The sequence below is a fragment of the Mirounga angustirostris genome, unplaced genomic scaffold (assembly GCF_029215605.1).
Source record: "Mirounga angustirostris isolate CCGP_5_RB_7025 unplaced genomic scaffold, mMirAng1.0.hap1 SCAF_4, whole genome shotgun sequence".
Lineage (NCBI taxonomy): Eukaryota > Metazoa > Chordata > Mammalia > Carnivora > Phocidae > Mirounga > Mirounga angustirostris.
This window is the reverse complement of record NW_026991712.1, coordinates 8,000,039-8,017,559: the sequence shown is the minus strand read 5'-3', so window position 1 is coordinate 8,017,559 and position 17,521 is coordinate 8,000,039. Positions and strand designations below refer to the sequence as shown.

The following is a 17,521-nucleotide window of genomic DNA, read 5'->3' as shown; positions in this document are numbered from 1 at the left end:
CTCACTGCACCATGGAAGGCAAGATTCCAATCCCAGAGAGGCTTTCCTGCCCACAGTCTGGAGTCACCCTCTCCTTGGACACTGGGACACTCATGGTACTCTTGTCTTCTCTCCCCCTCCTCCTTTGCTAAATCTCTGCCTCTAGCTAGAGTAGATGAGTCCAGAAATGGGAAAGGAAGAACATTACAGGGTAGAGATTCCTCCATTCTAGATGTTGGTGAGCTTTCTCCCCAGGGATGGTGGAAAGCAGGTCAGTTTTGAGTACCCAGAATTCACTGATCCCTTTTCTGCTAACAGCACCCTGATTTCCCTCTGGCAGACCACCCCACTCCTAATACACATGCTTGTGGCAGCACAACTCAATCCTTGGCTCCAGAAACAGAGCACATGATTTTGCTAAACCAACCAGAGCACTGCCCCCCACTGCCATGGTGATTGGTAGAACATAACCCAGTCAGTGTTGAGACACATTGAAACTTCTGGGAAAGAAACCATGTGCCACTGGATCTGAAGTTACAGGAACGTGAAGCTGGAGCTGCTGCAGCCACTTTGTAACCATGTGGAAAGAACCTGTCCAAGTGTGGAAAGGAAAAGGAACTGAGAGGCAGTGAAGGGGAAGTGGGTCCTGTTGAAATTGGTTAGGTATCTGAATCAAACCACACTTGAATCTGAGTCTACCTAGAGCCATCTGGAGGGACATACTCTGTAGTGCTTGCAACAGAAGGATTCGTATCTAGTGTGCCAACTGCCTAAAATAAATTAGAGATCCCTCAAATATGAAGATTAATTTCCTGATAAAACCCTCACCAAGTCTACATGAGAGTTTCCTATTCCTCCTTCTTGACCTCCTCAGCCTTTAATAAAAGAAAGAAATTTTCCATTTCCACCCCCAATCCTCGGCCATTAATTTAACAACAAAGGGCACTGGGTTCAGCCCTCTTTCCTTATTCCAAGATATCTCCCCCAAGTGGATCATGGTAGAGAGGTGGGCAGTCCTGCCAAAACCACAAAAGCCCCCACAAAATAGGTTACCACCACCTCTTCGGTTGAGGTCACCCAACGGTGCACCTCAACAGCCTTGCCCTTATCTCTGCAGTCCCCTCATGTTATTTCCGAACCAGACCGAGTTCTTCAGAAAGCCAGGGAGGCTCTGTGGAAGCACCACAACTTGAGTCGGCCCCATGAGCTTTCACAGCCTGCGTTCCATCACCGGCCTTTTCTCACTGCTGCACGAAAAGGAAGCAGATGATTCTCCTCATGGTGGGGCCACCAGCTCTCTCCTTCCAATCCATTATGCATGGTGTGGGGCCTATAACTCTGCACATGCCATGCTGTTCTGTATAAATAGGGACCATCCATCAGAAATGTCACAGACAGGAAGCCAGTGAAGTTTCTACAACCAATTTACAATCAGAATCTGCCATGAAATGCACACAGAAAATGCCTTAACAGATCGAGAGGATGCGGGATACAAGTTATGCATGGCCAATAGAGTGCTGTTAAATCCAGAGGATGAGGCGTGACGAAGAAAAAGTGGAACATGAACAAAAATGAGGGAACAAATGAAATGCAAGTGGGGTCTACAGTCTCACTGGAAAATGAAAAATAACAGTGTGGCAAATAGAAATGGTGTAACCATGTCCCTTTTTTTTTTTTTTCCCCATTCTGCAAAGTCAGCAAACCAGGGGCACTCTTGCAAATACATGTTCTTCTTGATGCTGAATTTATTACCGCCAGGCTAAAAAGTATAAAAATTGAAGATTTCCATTTAGACAGAAAATAAATTTAACTGAGGGGATAGCCAGACATGTTTTCTAAGTCAGAGCTGCCAACTTCCTTCAACCTTGTCCCGAAAGATTTACTTGCCAGCGTAAAATTTCAGCCTGGGTTTGGTAGTGTGGCTTAATTTTTAGAAGCTTTAAAATGACCTTGGAGGAAAAAGAGGAAGCCTGTCCATTGTCCTCATCATGAACGTCCTGAACATTCAGGTCCCAGGCATCTTTCTTTCTTTCCAAATATGTTGATGCAAAAGAAAGAGATATTTAAATGTTAATATGATCTTCATCAATATGATCATTATCACCATCATGAGGCCAGTCGGTACTTAATGAGAACTGCTTTTATACCAGGAAGAAGAGTGATTTCACATAAAGTGAATACAAATATATGCCCCCTTTACAGATGGTAAAATCTGGACTAAGAGAGGTTTAGTATCAATTAAATGATAGACTCAGATTCCAGCACCTCCTTCAGATGCCAGACCATCAGGAACTCTAGTCACTGAATCTCCTGCCACTAATCAAGGGCATTTATAAGCCCCTCAATGGGCTAGTTACACATTTTCTTCTCAAGTGTCTCTGAAACACCAACATGGCTCCTCCTTAGCCCATTCCTGCAATTGACGAGCTTCCCAGTCATGAATGAATCAAACGAACTTCTAGTAAGCATGTACCACTGATAATAATAGCTAGCTTTACTGAGTGCTAACTATGCCAGACATTGGGCTCATCATTTTATATGGATTATCTCACCCACTTATCTCACTGACCCTACGAAATGTCTACCATGATTGTCCACATTTGACAGGGGAGAAAACTGAGACCCGTACAGGGCTGGTGAGCCCAAGCACATTCATTCAGCAAGAGGCAGACCTGGAAACATTCTGCTCCCATTTTCTCCCGAACCCACAAAGACCAGGCTTTCTCGGCCTCTGCTCACATGAAGCTGTTCTTGCCTCATGACCCATGACCTCCACAGAGCTCAGGCTTATGATCAATGAGTGCTAGCTATCTTCTTCCACTTCATGAGCAGCTTCTGATACACTTGATCAATCTCCCATGCTTAGCATGCAGGCTTCCATGGTCTCCCGTGATTCTTAACTCCTTCCCAGTCACTAGCCGATCCTGCTCAGTCATCTTGCTGGTCCCTCCTCATCTCCTCAACCTTGAAATGTTGGAGAACCTCAGTCCTCACACCTCCTCTCTGCTCTATCCACTCACTCCCCTGGTGGTTTCCTCCAGGCTCAGGGTTTTAAACACTATCAACAGGCTGACAATTCCCAAGTGTGTCCCTCCATCCCAGACTCATCTCCCAAATCCTTAAGGGTATATTCAACTAACATCTAACATAGATATCTTAAACTGGACAGGTCCAAAACAACTCCCCCTGCTCAACTGGCAAAAATCCACCCTCCTGGGGCGCCTGGGTGGCTCAGTCATTAAGCGTCTGCCTTCGGCTCAGGTCATGATCCCAGGGTCCTGGAATCGAGCCCCGAATCAGGCTCCCTCCTCAGTGAGGAGCCTGCTTCTCCCTCTCCCACTCCCCCTGCTTGTGTTCCCTCTCTCGCTGTGTCTCTCTCTGTCAAATAAATAAAATCTTAAAAAAAAAAAAAAATCCACCCTCCAGCCAGTCTATGCTTCTCCCTATACAGCAACTCTGCCCTTGGAGTTGCAGAGAGAGATATCTTGGAGTCATCCTTAAATACCCTCTCTGTCACATCTCATGCACCATCCATCAACAAACCATTTTTGGGTTCCATCTACAAATTATATCATAACTGGGTTATTTCTTACCATTCCACTCACCTGCACCACTTTTCCCTGAGTGATCATGTAGCCTCCTAATTGGCCTCCTGGCTCTACCATCCATCTTCCCCCAAATCTATTCTCCAGAGAGCAGTTGGAGTGGTCGCTTCTTACATTAGCTACCCCAATCAACCATATCTTCTGATATCCGTACTATGCACAGCCCCACGGTGACTCTGGGCTTGGCGATGTCACTTAGCACACGGGGTTGGGGGGCAGGTGGGGGTCCGTGGAAGTTTGGCGCGCCTTCTCCAGGAATGCCACCACCATCTTAGAAGGAAGCCCAACCAGATGTAGCCTCCTTGGATGAAAGACCACATGGAAAGAGAGGGCCAGACGTCCTAGCTGAGCCCGTCCTCCAGCTGAGTGAGCTCAGGTGAAACCAGCAGAAGAATGGCCCTGTCATCCCACACAATTGGTAGAAATAACAGACCACTGTTTTCTTAAGCCACTAGCAACAGACAATAGATCTAGAATGCTTTCAAAGCAAGCCTGCTCAGTTCATTCCTCTGCCCCAAATCCTCTCGCGGCTTCCCATCTAACTCGGAGCAAAACCAGAGTCCTAAACAATGACCGACAAGGCCCCCCCTGCCCCCTTTCTGATGTCATCCCATCACTGCCTCCCTCACTGCAGCCACACCAGCCTCCTCGCTCCTCCTCAAGTTCACCAGGCACCTGCTGCTGCCGCCCCTGATGGGGTGCTCTTTGCCCGGATATTCCCCTGGCCTCCTTTGCTTCCCTGCTGCTAGAGCTGTCTCCCTATGAGCCTATGGAACACAGCCCCTCCCCTTCCCCGTGTCCCAAGTGCACTCGTCACCACTGTACCCTCTGTGTGTTCACTTGGGTGTCTGTTCCCTGGGTTTTCCCAAGTAGGATGAGAGCTCCTTGAAGGCTCTGTCTTTTTTTGTTCTCTGCTATCTCCTAAGTGCCTAGAAGAATGCCTTAACCATGGTAATAATCAACAAATATTTGTTAAAGGAAACAAAGAAATGGAATCCAAGAGTCTAATGCATCTATTCCTAACAAGGATATTATGCTGAATCTCTAAAGAAATTACTCTAGCTAAGTGCTGGAGGGGGACCAAGAAGTTTGACATCCATAAGTGAGTTAGTCTCAACTCCAGTCTGGCTTGGGGTCAGGCCCTGTGGGCCCGACTCCCAGGCAGAGCCCCACCTAAGCCCTGAGCCAGTCCAGGCCTGAGCAGGGAGACTTGCAAAACCCTCACGGTCACATGCAAGGGGCATCTAGAAGGGTCGTGCTGCCTAGGCCTGGTGTCTCGTGTGCCTGGCAAAAGTCTCAAAGACAGGTGTCCCTCCTCCACATTCATGGCTGCCTATCTCCTCCTCCACCCTATGTGGGCTCCTCCATTTGACCCACTTTCCCTAATGAAATACTCATAGGGGACCTACTCTGAGCTAGTTCTGTGCAGTTCTAGGAATACAGCAATGAGCACAGCCTCAAGATACCTGTAAGACAATACATTTTTTTTTTCACCACTGGCCTTTTGGGTGGCATTATTCATTATTTTGTGGGGCTGTCCCATGCATTATAGGATATCTAACATCGTCGGCCACTCAAAATCCAATCATTAGGGATAACCAAAGTTCCCTTGTCCATGTTCAGTGGTTCACAAGGATGTGAAACCCACCCCTGGTGGAGAACCACGAGAATGGGTTGCCCAGTTTGGGTCAAAGCCCTGCCTGCTGCACCCTGTTAGAGCTGTTTACTTGTCTGTCTCTCCAACTTGACACTGAGATCCATCAGGGATGGTACCATGATTCGGTGACCTCTGTGTACCAGCACCCAGCACAGGTGGGCGACAAAGGTGAGTGACACACAGGAGGCTTGAACATGTTCTGCCTGGCTTGGACTTCGCTCCAAATCCCACTCTCCCCGAGGTCGGCCTCTTGATCCCCACAATCCTCCAAACCCTACAGAGCACCCAAAACCATCTTGCCATTCATGCGGCTTTTATCCAAGCTTCAATTAAAATGCTCGCCAAATTCATAGATGAGTGAATGAGTCCTCCTGAGAAGTTCATGATACAGACTAGAGAGAAAGTACAACACGTTCACACTCCCAGGGCAGTGTGTAGAGTGCTACCACAGAGAAACACTGTGGGATGTTTAGGAGCCGAAAGGAGATTCCCTCCTCGGCGCAATAGTGTGAATCAAAAACCTTGGGTTTTCAAATTACAACTCATTCTTTTTTAAAATGATGAAGCATTAAGAATAACTTTTAGAATAACTCTTTCAAAACTATCTCAGAGATCCATCACTGCTCTCCAGCTCTCCACCAGTAAGCAATCTGATTCTCGAGGCTCACATCCACCCCCTGAATAGATTTGTGTGCCTCCAGACATGGAAAATGTGAGCTGGAGTGGCTGGGCACCAAAGATGAAAAGTGAATTTTACATCACAGCGAGAAAATCATTTTCCCAGACGTTACACAAGTCAACAAACAACAATATGCAAGCCTCTGGCACTGGCCTTGTCCAAGGAAATAACTCTTGAATTTAAGGAGAGAAACAGCCCGAGATTGGGGTGAAGTCACCTGTCTAGAAATTGACAAGCCCGGTGACAAAATGTCGGAGCTAAGCTCTAAAGCTTTTCGAGGTTAACAGAAAATGTCTGTATAGATGGCAAACTGCAAGTCGCTGGCCGCTGTAACTTCTCCAAAATGAATAAAAATCCTGTCAATTATAAACGACTGAGCTTGACTTCCATCATAAAAACTGTCAGATGAAAATGAGAAACTTCTTCACAAGCCCAGCATTAAATATGACTTGTCAAATCAGTCGTGTCCTGAGCTTGCCAGTGACAATGAACCCACGGCCTCGTCGTTTGCCTCGAGTGAGCTCTGCAGGGCTGCACGATGAAAATGTGCAAACCCCCGTGGTCTGAAGATTCTGCCTGCCTTGCATGTCTCTCCCGATGAAGGGCCCTTCCTTCCCCTCTGCCTCTGTCAGCCCGCGTGGCTCTCTTTGGGCTGATGACACAGCTCCGCCACGGGTGGGAGGCACGTAGCCAAGCCAGCCCCTCGGGAAGCCCCATCCCCCCAGCGACAGGACTGCCTGGGTTCTTGTCACATGCCTCAAGTCTGCCCCGGGAAGCCAATCCTGGGACTTCTGCTGGAACAACTGGGAAAGGTCTCTCTCATCTCTGGGACTGCTAAGCTGACAGAATGTAACCCGGAGTTTCTGGAAGCCAGTGAGGGGCAGAAGCTGTGTAGGAATAAGGCCAATACAGAGGGAGGCAGAGTTGAGCGCACATTCAGAAGTCCCTGGCCCTGCCCTGACTGCTCAGACCCACCCCTGCTCACTGCCACGAGCCGGTAGATTCTCCCTTTTTTCCTAAGCTGGTTTGATTAGCAACCTGCCTGATGTGATTGCTGAGCTCCCTGTAACTCGACCAGCCCAGCAACAGGTGTGCTCTGACTCAGACTCGCAGGCGAGTTAAGGAACAATAATTCGAAAGTTCTGACGCCTGTACCCATTGCTGATCCCACCGTGGGCCCCAGTGTCAATAATTGCAATTCTGCCCTGTTCATATAACCAAGCTCCTACCTGGTCCCCAGTTGTAGAGCCTGGGTCCTGTCTCATTCCCCTGTGCTTGAATGTTTGCCTTCAGGAGATTTCTACACAGACACAGCTCAGTCTTTGTTGATTCCAAATTGCGTAGAATCCCACCTCAGAAGTAACTGAGGTCCATCGGATGTTTGCTAAAGGTCACGATGACCTCATTGATTATTTATAGCGATGATGCTGGTGTCCTGCCCAAGTCTCCACGAGAGCACATCCCCCTGGAGATGCCTGTGAGTTACTACCAGAGCAGGAAGCAGCTCCTAGAGGCTGATCAAAGCCACCTTCTCTTCTAAGGCAACTGCTGGGTGCAATTCACACTCTTGAGCTCCCTGTGGGGGTCCCACTTCCCCTGAAGCCTACTTTTCTTTTCCTTTTTCTTTTTTTCCAGCTTCATTGACATGTAATTGACATGTAACATTGTATACATTTAAGGTGTTCAAAGGGCAGCTTTGCTACACTCATAGATTGCCAAGTGATTACCACCCCAGACTTAGCTAAGCCTCCAAGTCACATAATTACCATTTCCTTTTTGTGATGGGAACATTGAGGATTTACCCACCTAGCAAGGTTCAAGTAATAAGACAGTACTGTTAACCACAGTCAGCACTCCGTACCTGAGATCCCCACGACCTCATCTTTTAGCTAGAAGTTCGTCCTCCTTGACCACTATCTCTCCATTTCCCCCACCCCCGACCCCTGGAGGCCACCACTCTACAATTTTGATGAGTTCATGAAGCCTTATTTTGTTTTTGGGGTTTTTTGCCTACCTTTTCTTGTTTTGTTTTGTTTTTTTTTAATTTTATTATGTTATGTTAGTCACCATACATTACATCATTTGTTTTTGATGTGGTGATCCACGATCCATTGTTTTTGTATAACACCCAGTGCTCCATGCAGTACGTGCCCTCCTTAATACCCATCACTGGGGGGCACCTGGGTGGCTCAGTTGTTAAGCATCTGCCTTCGGCTCAGGTCGTGATCCCAGGGTCCTGGGATCGAGCCCCGCATCGGGCTCCCTGCTCAGTGGGAAGCCTGCTTCTCCCTCTCCCACTCCCCCTGCTTGTGTTCCCTCTCTCACTGTGTCTCTCTCTGTCAAATAAATAAATAAAATCTTTGAAAAAAAAAATACCCATCACCGGGCTAACCAATCCCCCCACCCCCTCCCCTCTAAAACCCTGTTTCTCAGAGTCCATAGTCTCTCATGGTTCATCTTTCCCTCCAATTCCCACCCCCCCCTCATTTTTCCCTTCCTTCTCCTAATGTCCTCCATGCTATTCCTTATGTTCCACAAATAAGTGAAACCATGTGATAATTTACCTTCTTTTCTTTATCCATCCTCCTTCCCTCATTCCTTCACAGGTCCCTCTTTTGAGCAATCCCTCAGTAAATCGCTTGTGTGAGGCCGTCTCAGACTCGGCTTCCAGGGAACCTGGCCCCAAACACTGATCGAACAGTGCCTGTCAATGTTGTGATCGCAGAGAGCAAGGAAAGGCCACATCACACTACACATGAGAGTTGTCATTGCACGGAGACACTGAAGTATGGACAGGATTTCACAGGGGGAGGTGAGGAGGTGAGACACGCAGAAGGTTCCCTGTGAGGAAGGGCTCCGAGGCAGGACAGCGCAGCAGGAGCATGGAACAGATAAGACAGGAGGAGAAGGAAGAGGAAAGTATTTAACATGCACCTCCTCTTGGGGCGCCTGGGTGGCTCAGTTGGTTTAACGTCTGCCTTGGGCTCAGGTCATGATCCCAGGATGCTGGGATCGAGCCCCACGTCAGGCTCCCTGCTCAGCGGGGAATCTGCTTCTGCCTCTGTCTCTCCCCCCACTAGTCATGGCGCAAGCGTGCTCTCTCTCTCTCTCAAATACATAAATAAAATCTTAAAAAAAAACCATGCACCTCCTCTGTTTCTACGTCTGATACATGCCCCTCCATAATGTCATGGCTGCTCCTAAATCACAAGCTCAAGTGAAGTCATGGTTTTCTTCCCATGGTGCTCACGGCTGGGGCCCAGAAGATTCAGAGGGAGGAACACGTGCACATAAGGGATGGAAAAGAAGGACAACACTTTACCCTCAATAGAGAGAGGGAGGAAGATAATTTCCCCAACGTATTTGTATCCAGTAGAATATTCTCTGGGAGAAGGAATTTCAGAGGTTAATTCTGCAAAGGGGACTTGAGGAGTAAGAGCCTTGGAATGGGATTAGGGAAGCGATGAATGCAGTCAGTAGCAGATCAATGAAAAGCGAAGAGGCCTGCACATGTTTTGGATAATTGTGAGTAATCTTATTTGTTACTCAAGACCATTTTGATGGGCTTATATCACCCAGAAGCTGAGAGAAGCAGCATGCCCAGAGTCAGTGAATGAGTCAGGGTGGCCTACAGCTTCACCAATCAACCCATAAAGCTTATTGCCCTCCTTGTTAAATTGTCCAAAATGAACATTCCTGGGAAGATTAAAAAAATTGCATTCATCTATGTAAGGAGGGGGAGGTGCTGAGGGCTAAACTGTATAATTCTGGGCAAAGAGCACAGATAAGAGGGCTTCTGTCCTCGCCTGTGGTGGAGATCTCGTTGAGCATCCTGTCACAGAATTATGAACTCACAAAAGGCCATGAGGAGAACCGAGGTCACAGACCCATACCCCACGTCCTGGGACCTGTGGCCTCCATGTGGCCTCAGTAAGTATCACGAGATGCTCTATTGAGGCAAACTAGCCAGTGATCCAAAGTCAGTAGACAGGCGAGCAGAGAGGGAAGCCCAGAGCTTCCAGAGAAACAATGCGCTAGTGAAGTCCCAAGTAATTCTCTATCGTACGTGGTCTCTTCTCGCTGCCCACGGCAGTCAAGTGGATGTTCAGTAAACACTCATTTCTGGAAGGTTCACTGACCGTGCGATGCCCTTTGAACCTGGTGGAGCTTCGGGTTTCTTATCTGTAAAATGGGACCAATAATGGACACTGCACTTCGCTTCCTGGGTTTGTGTTAAATGAGACAATTCACATGAGTTTTCTTCATAAACTCTCAGGCACCAATGCAAACTATATTCACTTTCTCCGAAAGACACAAGCCCAAAATATCAGCATGTGAATGATTTTTTACTGGTTGGAAATGAAAGGAAGGTCAAAACGGTTACTTAAGTATACTGCCAAGAACACAAGAGATAGTAAAATTAAAAAACAAAAACAAAGCATTTGCCATGAGAAAAAGCATTAACCTATGGTAATCTCTTTTTTATCATCTGCTTTCCACACTCTATTCCAAGCTGGAGGTAGTTAGTGCTCTGAGGAAGCAGATGGATGTCGGTGAATATCTGACTTGCCCACAACAAATTACGCAGCTTTATGGTGCTTTAAATCATCCCAAAGATAAAAATCAAAAACAAAGTTTTGGAGCTTGTCAAAACTAGTCTAATTAAAGCAGCCAATGTGCTAGCTGGCAAATGAGTTTGCGCATTGAGAGAACTCAGGCATGGCTGGCTGCAAGGCATGCTGGAAGCCTGTCGACATGGGCTGGAAGGACAAAGAGGGTTTCCAGGGGGTCCAAAGTGTAGGGTTCAGGGCCATACTGGGCCTGACAATCAAGGCTCAAGAAAGTCCAAGCTTGTGGGGGGCGGCAGGAGGGAGAGAATGAGCAGTTCCTTTGGGCAGAAGACCCCCGCCACTTATCGGAAGCCCCGGTTACGGGCTGCAGGGCTGAGAACACAGGCGTGAGTCACACAGTTTCTGTGTAGCCAACAAACTAATGGGCCAGGAGGGAAGACAAAAACATAAGCAGAGCATTTTGACGCAATAATAACCTACACCATTTATCGATTCTCTGCTTGGTGCTGGTGTGCTGGGCAGCCTTCCGTTGTCTCTCACCACTAAACTCACCGTCTGCCCCCAGAGCCTGCCGATCCCCTGCCCCGCCTGCATCTCTTGCCTCCTGGAAATGACATTTATGGAACAATCAGCACAGGCCAGGCATATTGAGAAGGATTTTATCTAAATTAAGCTCAGGGGCCGCATGAGTACAAGGCTGGCCCCCAGAAGCCATGTTTTTTATCGCCTGGCCTGACGTTACTGGCAACAGATAATTGGAGTGAATACTCCACTCAGAACGGGCTGATGATAATGCTCTTCCTGGGAATTAGGATCTGAGTCAGCTCTCTGCCCGAGAGAGGGGATGAAGAAATTAGAGACAGGGTCCCTGCTGCCGAGCGCGGTGAGGGAGACTGACAGGTAAACAGAATGCTCTGTGCACCGAAGGGGGACTTGCAACCTGGATGCAGCCTGCATCCTGGAAAAGCCAGGGATCCTGGCTCGGGGACCTGAGTGGGAGACAGGAGTCCCATGTCGGAGCCTTGGCAATGCTTTTGAGCCTTGTGTGAGGAATACGAGTGTACTTGTCCAAGAGGGAAGGGATGTTGAGGCAGAGGGATCAGCATTCACAATGGCAGGTGGATAATAGACTGTAGGGAGAGTTCACAGAATTGCTAGTCATTTGATTTGGCTGGAGTGTAACAAGAGGGTGTGCTGGGACGACATCAGGGACAGGAGTGTAAGAAGTTAAGTGTGGTGGGTAAGCACCCAGCCTCCCTTCTGACCGACCATTTTGAATCCCCGTTTACAATCTAGGTGGGTGATGCATTAGTTAGGACTCCTGCTTGCAAAAAAAGAGACTTACTTAAACGGTTTAACCAAGCAGGAATGTTTGTTCTTCAGTGGCAGGCGTACGCCATGGATCCCCAAGGAGGGATCTAGCTGGGCCTCTGGTAGGAGCCCGGGACCAGGGTTTGTAGAACTGTAAAAGTGTAAAGGTCTGCTTCCCCCTGCACGTCTGCTTCTCAGTCCTCAAGGCCACCAACAACTCCTGAGTTTTTATCTTCTCTGTTCGAAGACCAGACAGCGTAGGGCAAAATTAGCAGATTCAGATCCAAATTCCCAGGAAAAGCCTTATCATCAGCCCGTTCTGAGTGAAGTATTCACTCCAATCATCTGTTCATGGTACCATCGTTCATGGTACTGGAAGAATGCGTAGAGCAGAAAAAATGGTAATTTTAATTGTTTACTCACACAAAAAGTGTGAGTTCCTTGTGTTCCTGCTCAGTGTGAGGTTGGAACCCGTCACAGTGGGGGAAAACCTGACCAGAAACCAGAAGGTAGAAACTGGGTTTGTTTGGATAAATCTCGTACCATCGAGGGGTAACAGGATTGGGAAGAATTTCCAAGAGCAGGAAGCGTGGTCCTTGCTGCTGGGTGAAGCTTCCCCTACCTGATCTGCCTGTGTCTTCTCTTGTGCCATGACAACTCTACCTCCCCAGAGCAGCCACAGTGATCTTTCTGGAAAATACAAATCAGATTATGACCCAAACATCTTGCCAAAATGTGGCCCAAGGCCACCTATCCCCTCACTCGCTTTGTTCCAAAAACCTCGGCTTTCCTTCCACCCCAAGGGGCTAAATGTGTACCTGCCTTGGGGCCTCTGTCTTGTTTTCCCCAACCTGCATTTTCAAATGACTAAATCTCATCTCAAATAGCATATCCTCAAAGAGGGTGCCCTGTCGTCTCATTCTATGGTTGCCTGATGCCGTCCCCACCACTTCCTATACACCCCCCATCCCACGGCTCACACCCGTCCCCATCTTAGTTATTGTGAGCATTTGCTGGTTTGCACCTTATAGTCACTCTCTCCTTTCTAGAATGGAAACTCTTGGGGGGCAGAGACCACCTCTGTCTTGTTCACAGCTGTACTCCAGGACCCAGGACATAGACTCTCAAAACCTCCACTGGAATCACTGAATTCATATGAGTTCAAGTGTTGGCTGTCCTTTACCATTTGGATGAACTTGGCAGGGAAAAAAATCACACGTTTTCTCTAGTCTTTGTTTTCTCATCTATAAAAATTAAGAACCCTAGTCAACAATGCCATCCAACTTCAAAATGGCACGGTCCCATAATGATGGGCCTTTGGTGGGTTTTAGAACGAGGGAACTTGCCCTCAGATAACTTTTTAATGACACCTCCTTAATGCAAACACTAAAACTGCACAGGTCTGATGTCAAGGTTGGTCAGCACAAACCCAACTGAGTATATTTCCTCTGAGTAGAGATGACACCCAATCATTGACTTTATAACCACCACAGGGGCTTTCGAGAGCATCCAGCCTGTCTGTTTTACAGCCTGGAGATTGCATCATAAAATTCATGTATCCATAAGATCTTCCCTTGCATTTATCTCTGTCCTCCAACCTGGGTGGGGGTGGGGGTCTGGGTTTATCGAACATTAGTGATGGCCTCAGCTCTTGGCCCATGGCCCTGGCTCAGCAGTTCTCAGAGGTGGTGGGGGGCGGGGGGGTGTAAAAGCGCAAAGCCCACCTGGGAGCACCATTTACCCTCTGCCCTCCTTCCTGAGCAGCCAATTAGACTTTCAGAGAAAATGGTTGTCAGAGCTACAATTCTCCCAGCATTTAGCAGAGGCAATATTTAAAAAGATTAATGCACCACAGCCAAGACCACTTCTCTCCTTCCTATATGTAGTTTTTCACACAATTTTCTTAACTTCTTTACATCTGGTTGAGCTAACTCTATGTTACAAGTTATTTTTTCCTATAACATTTGAAACTATTTCTCCACTGCCCTCTTGACCCTCCCAGTACTGCTGAGATGTTTAATGCCAAGGGGTGGTTTATATTCCTGACTGATCTGTCTTCTCTCTCTACAAACCTTTCAAGGAGGAGAGCCCTGGTGCTTAAGAACCGAGATGCTGGGGTCAGAGACTTCTGGCTTCCAGAGCCCTCTCCTCCATGTCCTGACTCTGACATCTTGGACAAGTTACTTAAACTCTCTGTACTTCTGTTTCCTCATGTACAAATAGGGACGATAAGAGTCCCCACATGTTAGGATTGCTACAAGGGCTCAGTAAGTTCATCCATGCGAAGACTTAGGACAGTGCCCACCAGATAACAACACCCCATCAACGTTACCTGCTATGGATAGCTGTACTTTCTCTCTCTCTTCGATAGACTTAAATTTTTCTCTAACATTTAAAGGTGTCTGTTTTTCCTTTTCCACCCTGTCTCCCACTCTGTGAAGATCTTCAATCAAGATCTTTCATCATTCCTTAATTCTGGAAAACCCAAAGTCACAATTTCTTCAACTATTCTCTTCTGCCCGTTTATTTTTTGCTTTTCCCTCTGGGACTTCGAGTATAAGATTATTGACTTTTCCCCAACTCTTTATTCCTTCTCAAGCCCTTCTGAGAGAGCTCCTCAAGCTGGCTTCCAGCTATTTTGTTCTTGACTCTACGCATTCTATCATGCATCACATCGTTGTGTTCTTTTAAAATATTTTCTCAACATGCATTTCAACTTGATTCTGTTTTATTAACTTCTTGCTCCTGCTTCCTGTTACCAATATCCTCTTTTATCTCTGTGGGGAAAATTATTATCCTTATTTTGAATTTATGACCTGTCTAGACCATTCATTTTTTTTTTATAGTATATCTGAATCTCCTATTCTTGCCTTTCTTTTATAGTGACTGTGTCCCTCAGATGTGTGGTTCGTTTTCCCTATGACATTATTTCCCCCAGGAGGGCATCAGACATGAGTTTGTGCTGCTCGTAGTCAGGGTATATGAGTTTAGGTAACGCCACCTGCTGTTAATGGGTAACTATACAATTTCCAGTGCAGTTACAGAATTTTGTTCCTAACCACCAATTACGGTGTCCCACCGTTGTGTCTCCTAGTGACAGAATCCCCCTCCTTGGAGACTAAGATTTCCAGACCAGCTGATGTTTTAGGGATGAAAAGCAAAAAGTCTGCAGTGGATTATTAAAGGGATACCACTCTCAAGTTCACCATTTGGTTTCTGGATCTGTGTATTCTGGCTATGGAAAAGACAGGACCACATAATTATCTCCGTTTCAAAAAATATATACTTCATCCTATCATAGAGAACCCCAACTTTTCAAAGTGTTTTCTCCTAACTGAATACATCTTCAGTAAGGCATTCCATGTTTCAATTAGGTCAGATAGTTGTGACTGATGAAGGATAGAGCGATGCCTCATCATTCTATGGGCATGAGCCCACTGTTGCACTTGCTTTTTTGTGAAATGTGTTCCTTGATCAGAAATAATGCTGTGCAGGACAGCCCAATGGAGGACAAGGCAAATCTATACCCAGAATATGTGTCTATCCCAATAAGGATGGAGCTCTGGCCCCGTCACGATAGAGGAGGTCCAGTGTAATCAACACACCACTGGTGGCTGGATGATCCCCCAGGGATTGGTGTAACACCAGGAGCTTGCTGGCACTCTCCACTTTTGGAAAATCGGGCGCTTAAACAGTAGTGTTAGCTCTTAGTCTCAGTAATGCTGGGTCCATGCTGCTGAGCCTACAGATGGAGGGAAGGAAGGTAATGCAGTGGGAGAAGATGTTCAGGGAATCTGAGCCATCTGCTCAAGAAACTCATTTGCCCCGTCCAAACTTGCCCAAGCTCAGTCTCTCATGAATCAATTCCACTAGATGATAGATTGCTGCCATGTACTCCCGACCTGTGGCTGGGTGTGTTAGAAATGCTCAATTTATAACAGGAAGCTCAACCTACGCAGTCCCCGGATTATCTCATAATTACACATTCAGTGTCTGCCAAGGCTCGGGAGCAAAGTAGACACTGTTTCTCAAGAGGATAATAGTATAATAGTTATTTGCTGAAGAGGGGATAGATTTGCTCCAAAGTCTTAGAGGCCTGCACTATGATCCTCTGTTTTGTTTTTTGTTTTTTTAAAGATTTCATTTATTTATTTGAGAGAGGGTGAGAGAGTGAGCACGGGGGGAGGGGCAAAGGGAGAGGGAAAAGCAGGCTCCCCACTGAGAAGGGAGCTCGAAGCAGAGCTCAAACCCAGGACCCAGGGATCACGAGCTGCGCCAAAGTCAGATGCTTAACCGACTGAGCTACTCAGGTGCCCCTGATCCTCTGTTGATGCTGTCCAGAGGCTTCATCCAGTCTATTTGCACAGACACTTTGAGTATCACAGAATCTCCTTGATCACGAGAACCAGGTGGTAGAGACACTTGGACTGCAGCCCACACTCACTGCAGAGCCTTCTCCTGCTCTGATACCCAGCTGCACTAGCAGCTTTCAGATGACTGTGCATATGCGTCAAAGTAGCACATGCGAATCTTTCATAAGAGTCCGAAGGACCTACCATGAATTGTACTGCTTTTTTCATGAGATTCAGCAACATGCCTTTCACCTTGGAGGGGCTATCTCCACATTCTCGAGACCAAGAAACACTCAGAAACTTCTCTGAGGTGAAAGGACCTCGATTTTTGTAGGGTTTACCTTCTACCATTTCATTCACTTCTACCTCCCTAAGGCATCAAAAATACTTGCTACTTCCAGCTACCCGGCTTCAGTCATCACATGCCATCCAAGTCACAAACCAGTATTAGGTTTTGTGGATGTCAGGATCATGAAAAGCTCTGTGTACCATTCTATGACAAAGTTCGAGAGAGCTGATGTAGTGCTATGGCAAACTTGTGATAGGATGCTGTTGGCCCTGCCAGGGAAAAGCAAGCTGCTTCTGGTGGTCCTTGCAAATAGATATGGAGGGGAAGGCATTAGCCAGGTCAATGACTACATACCAAGAGCAAGAGGTCCTGCTGATTTACTCCAGCATAGATACTACAGCTGGAAGAGCAACGGCAATTAGAACCCAACCTGATCAAGTTTATGATCGTTCAGGGGCGCCTGGGTGGCTCAGTCACTGAGCGATGGCCTTCGGCTCAGGTCATGATCCTGGGGTCCTGGGATCGAGTCCCGCATTGGGCTCCCTGCTCAGCGGGAAGCCTGCTTCTCCCTCTCCTGCTCCCCCTGCTATGTTCCCTCTCCCGCTGTCTCTCTGTCAAATAAATAAAATCTTTAAGAAAAAAAAAGTGTGTGTGTGTGTGTATAAATAGATTTTTATATATGGTATTATTTCCTTTTCCTTCCCAGGTTCTCACTCAGGTGAAGCAGATAGCCAGAGTGGATGGATGTTCAGAAGAAGATTATCCCCTGGAAAAATAATGCCCCAGATTCAGATCTGGAGCTAGTATTCCAGGATCATGTTGCCAAACTCAGAAAGTTGATTAAGGGACTGATGGTAGTGGCCTTGCTCATTGATAAACCAACTAATTTAGGAGGTAAAATTACAGTTTTCCAGGGGGCTTGCTTAAAATCTTTTGATCCTGAAAATTTGTAACCAGTCCAAAGCCATCTTGTTCCTCATTTAACCGTCCTTGGGAGCTTTGGAGGGGATGTGTGTGGCCATAGCGAGCTCGGCAGAGGATGGGACACAGTAACCGCAGCCCATTCCGTGCAGGGCTG

The 17,521-nt window shown here is 47.1% G+C and overlaps 1 long non-coding RNA gene across 1 annotated transcript in view; it reads right to left on the bottom strand.

The window, feature by feature from the left end:
* The window catches only part of LOC135363955 (uncharacterized), a 158,434-nt gene extending 151,040 nt beyond the window's left edge, over positions 1-7,394 (bottom strand). The window contains exons 1-2 of the long non-coding RNA XR_010410390.1: positions 7,150-7,394; positions 1,867-2,003 (exon numbers count right to left, since the gene is read on the bottom strand). This is a non-coding gene — a long non-coding RNA (uncharacterized LOC135363955). The remainder of the gene's footprint in view (positions 1-1,866; positions 2,004-7,149) is intronic.
* Between the last annotated feature and the right edge of the window lie 10,127 nt (positions 7,395-17,521).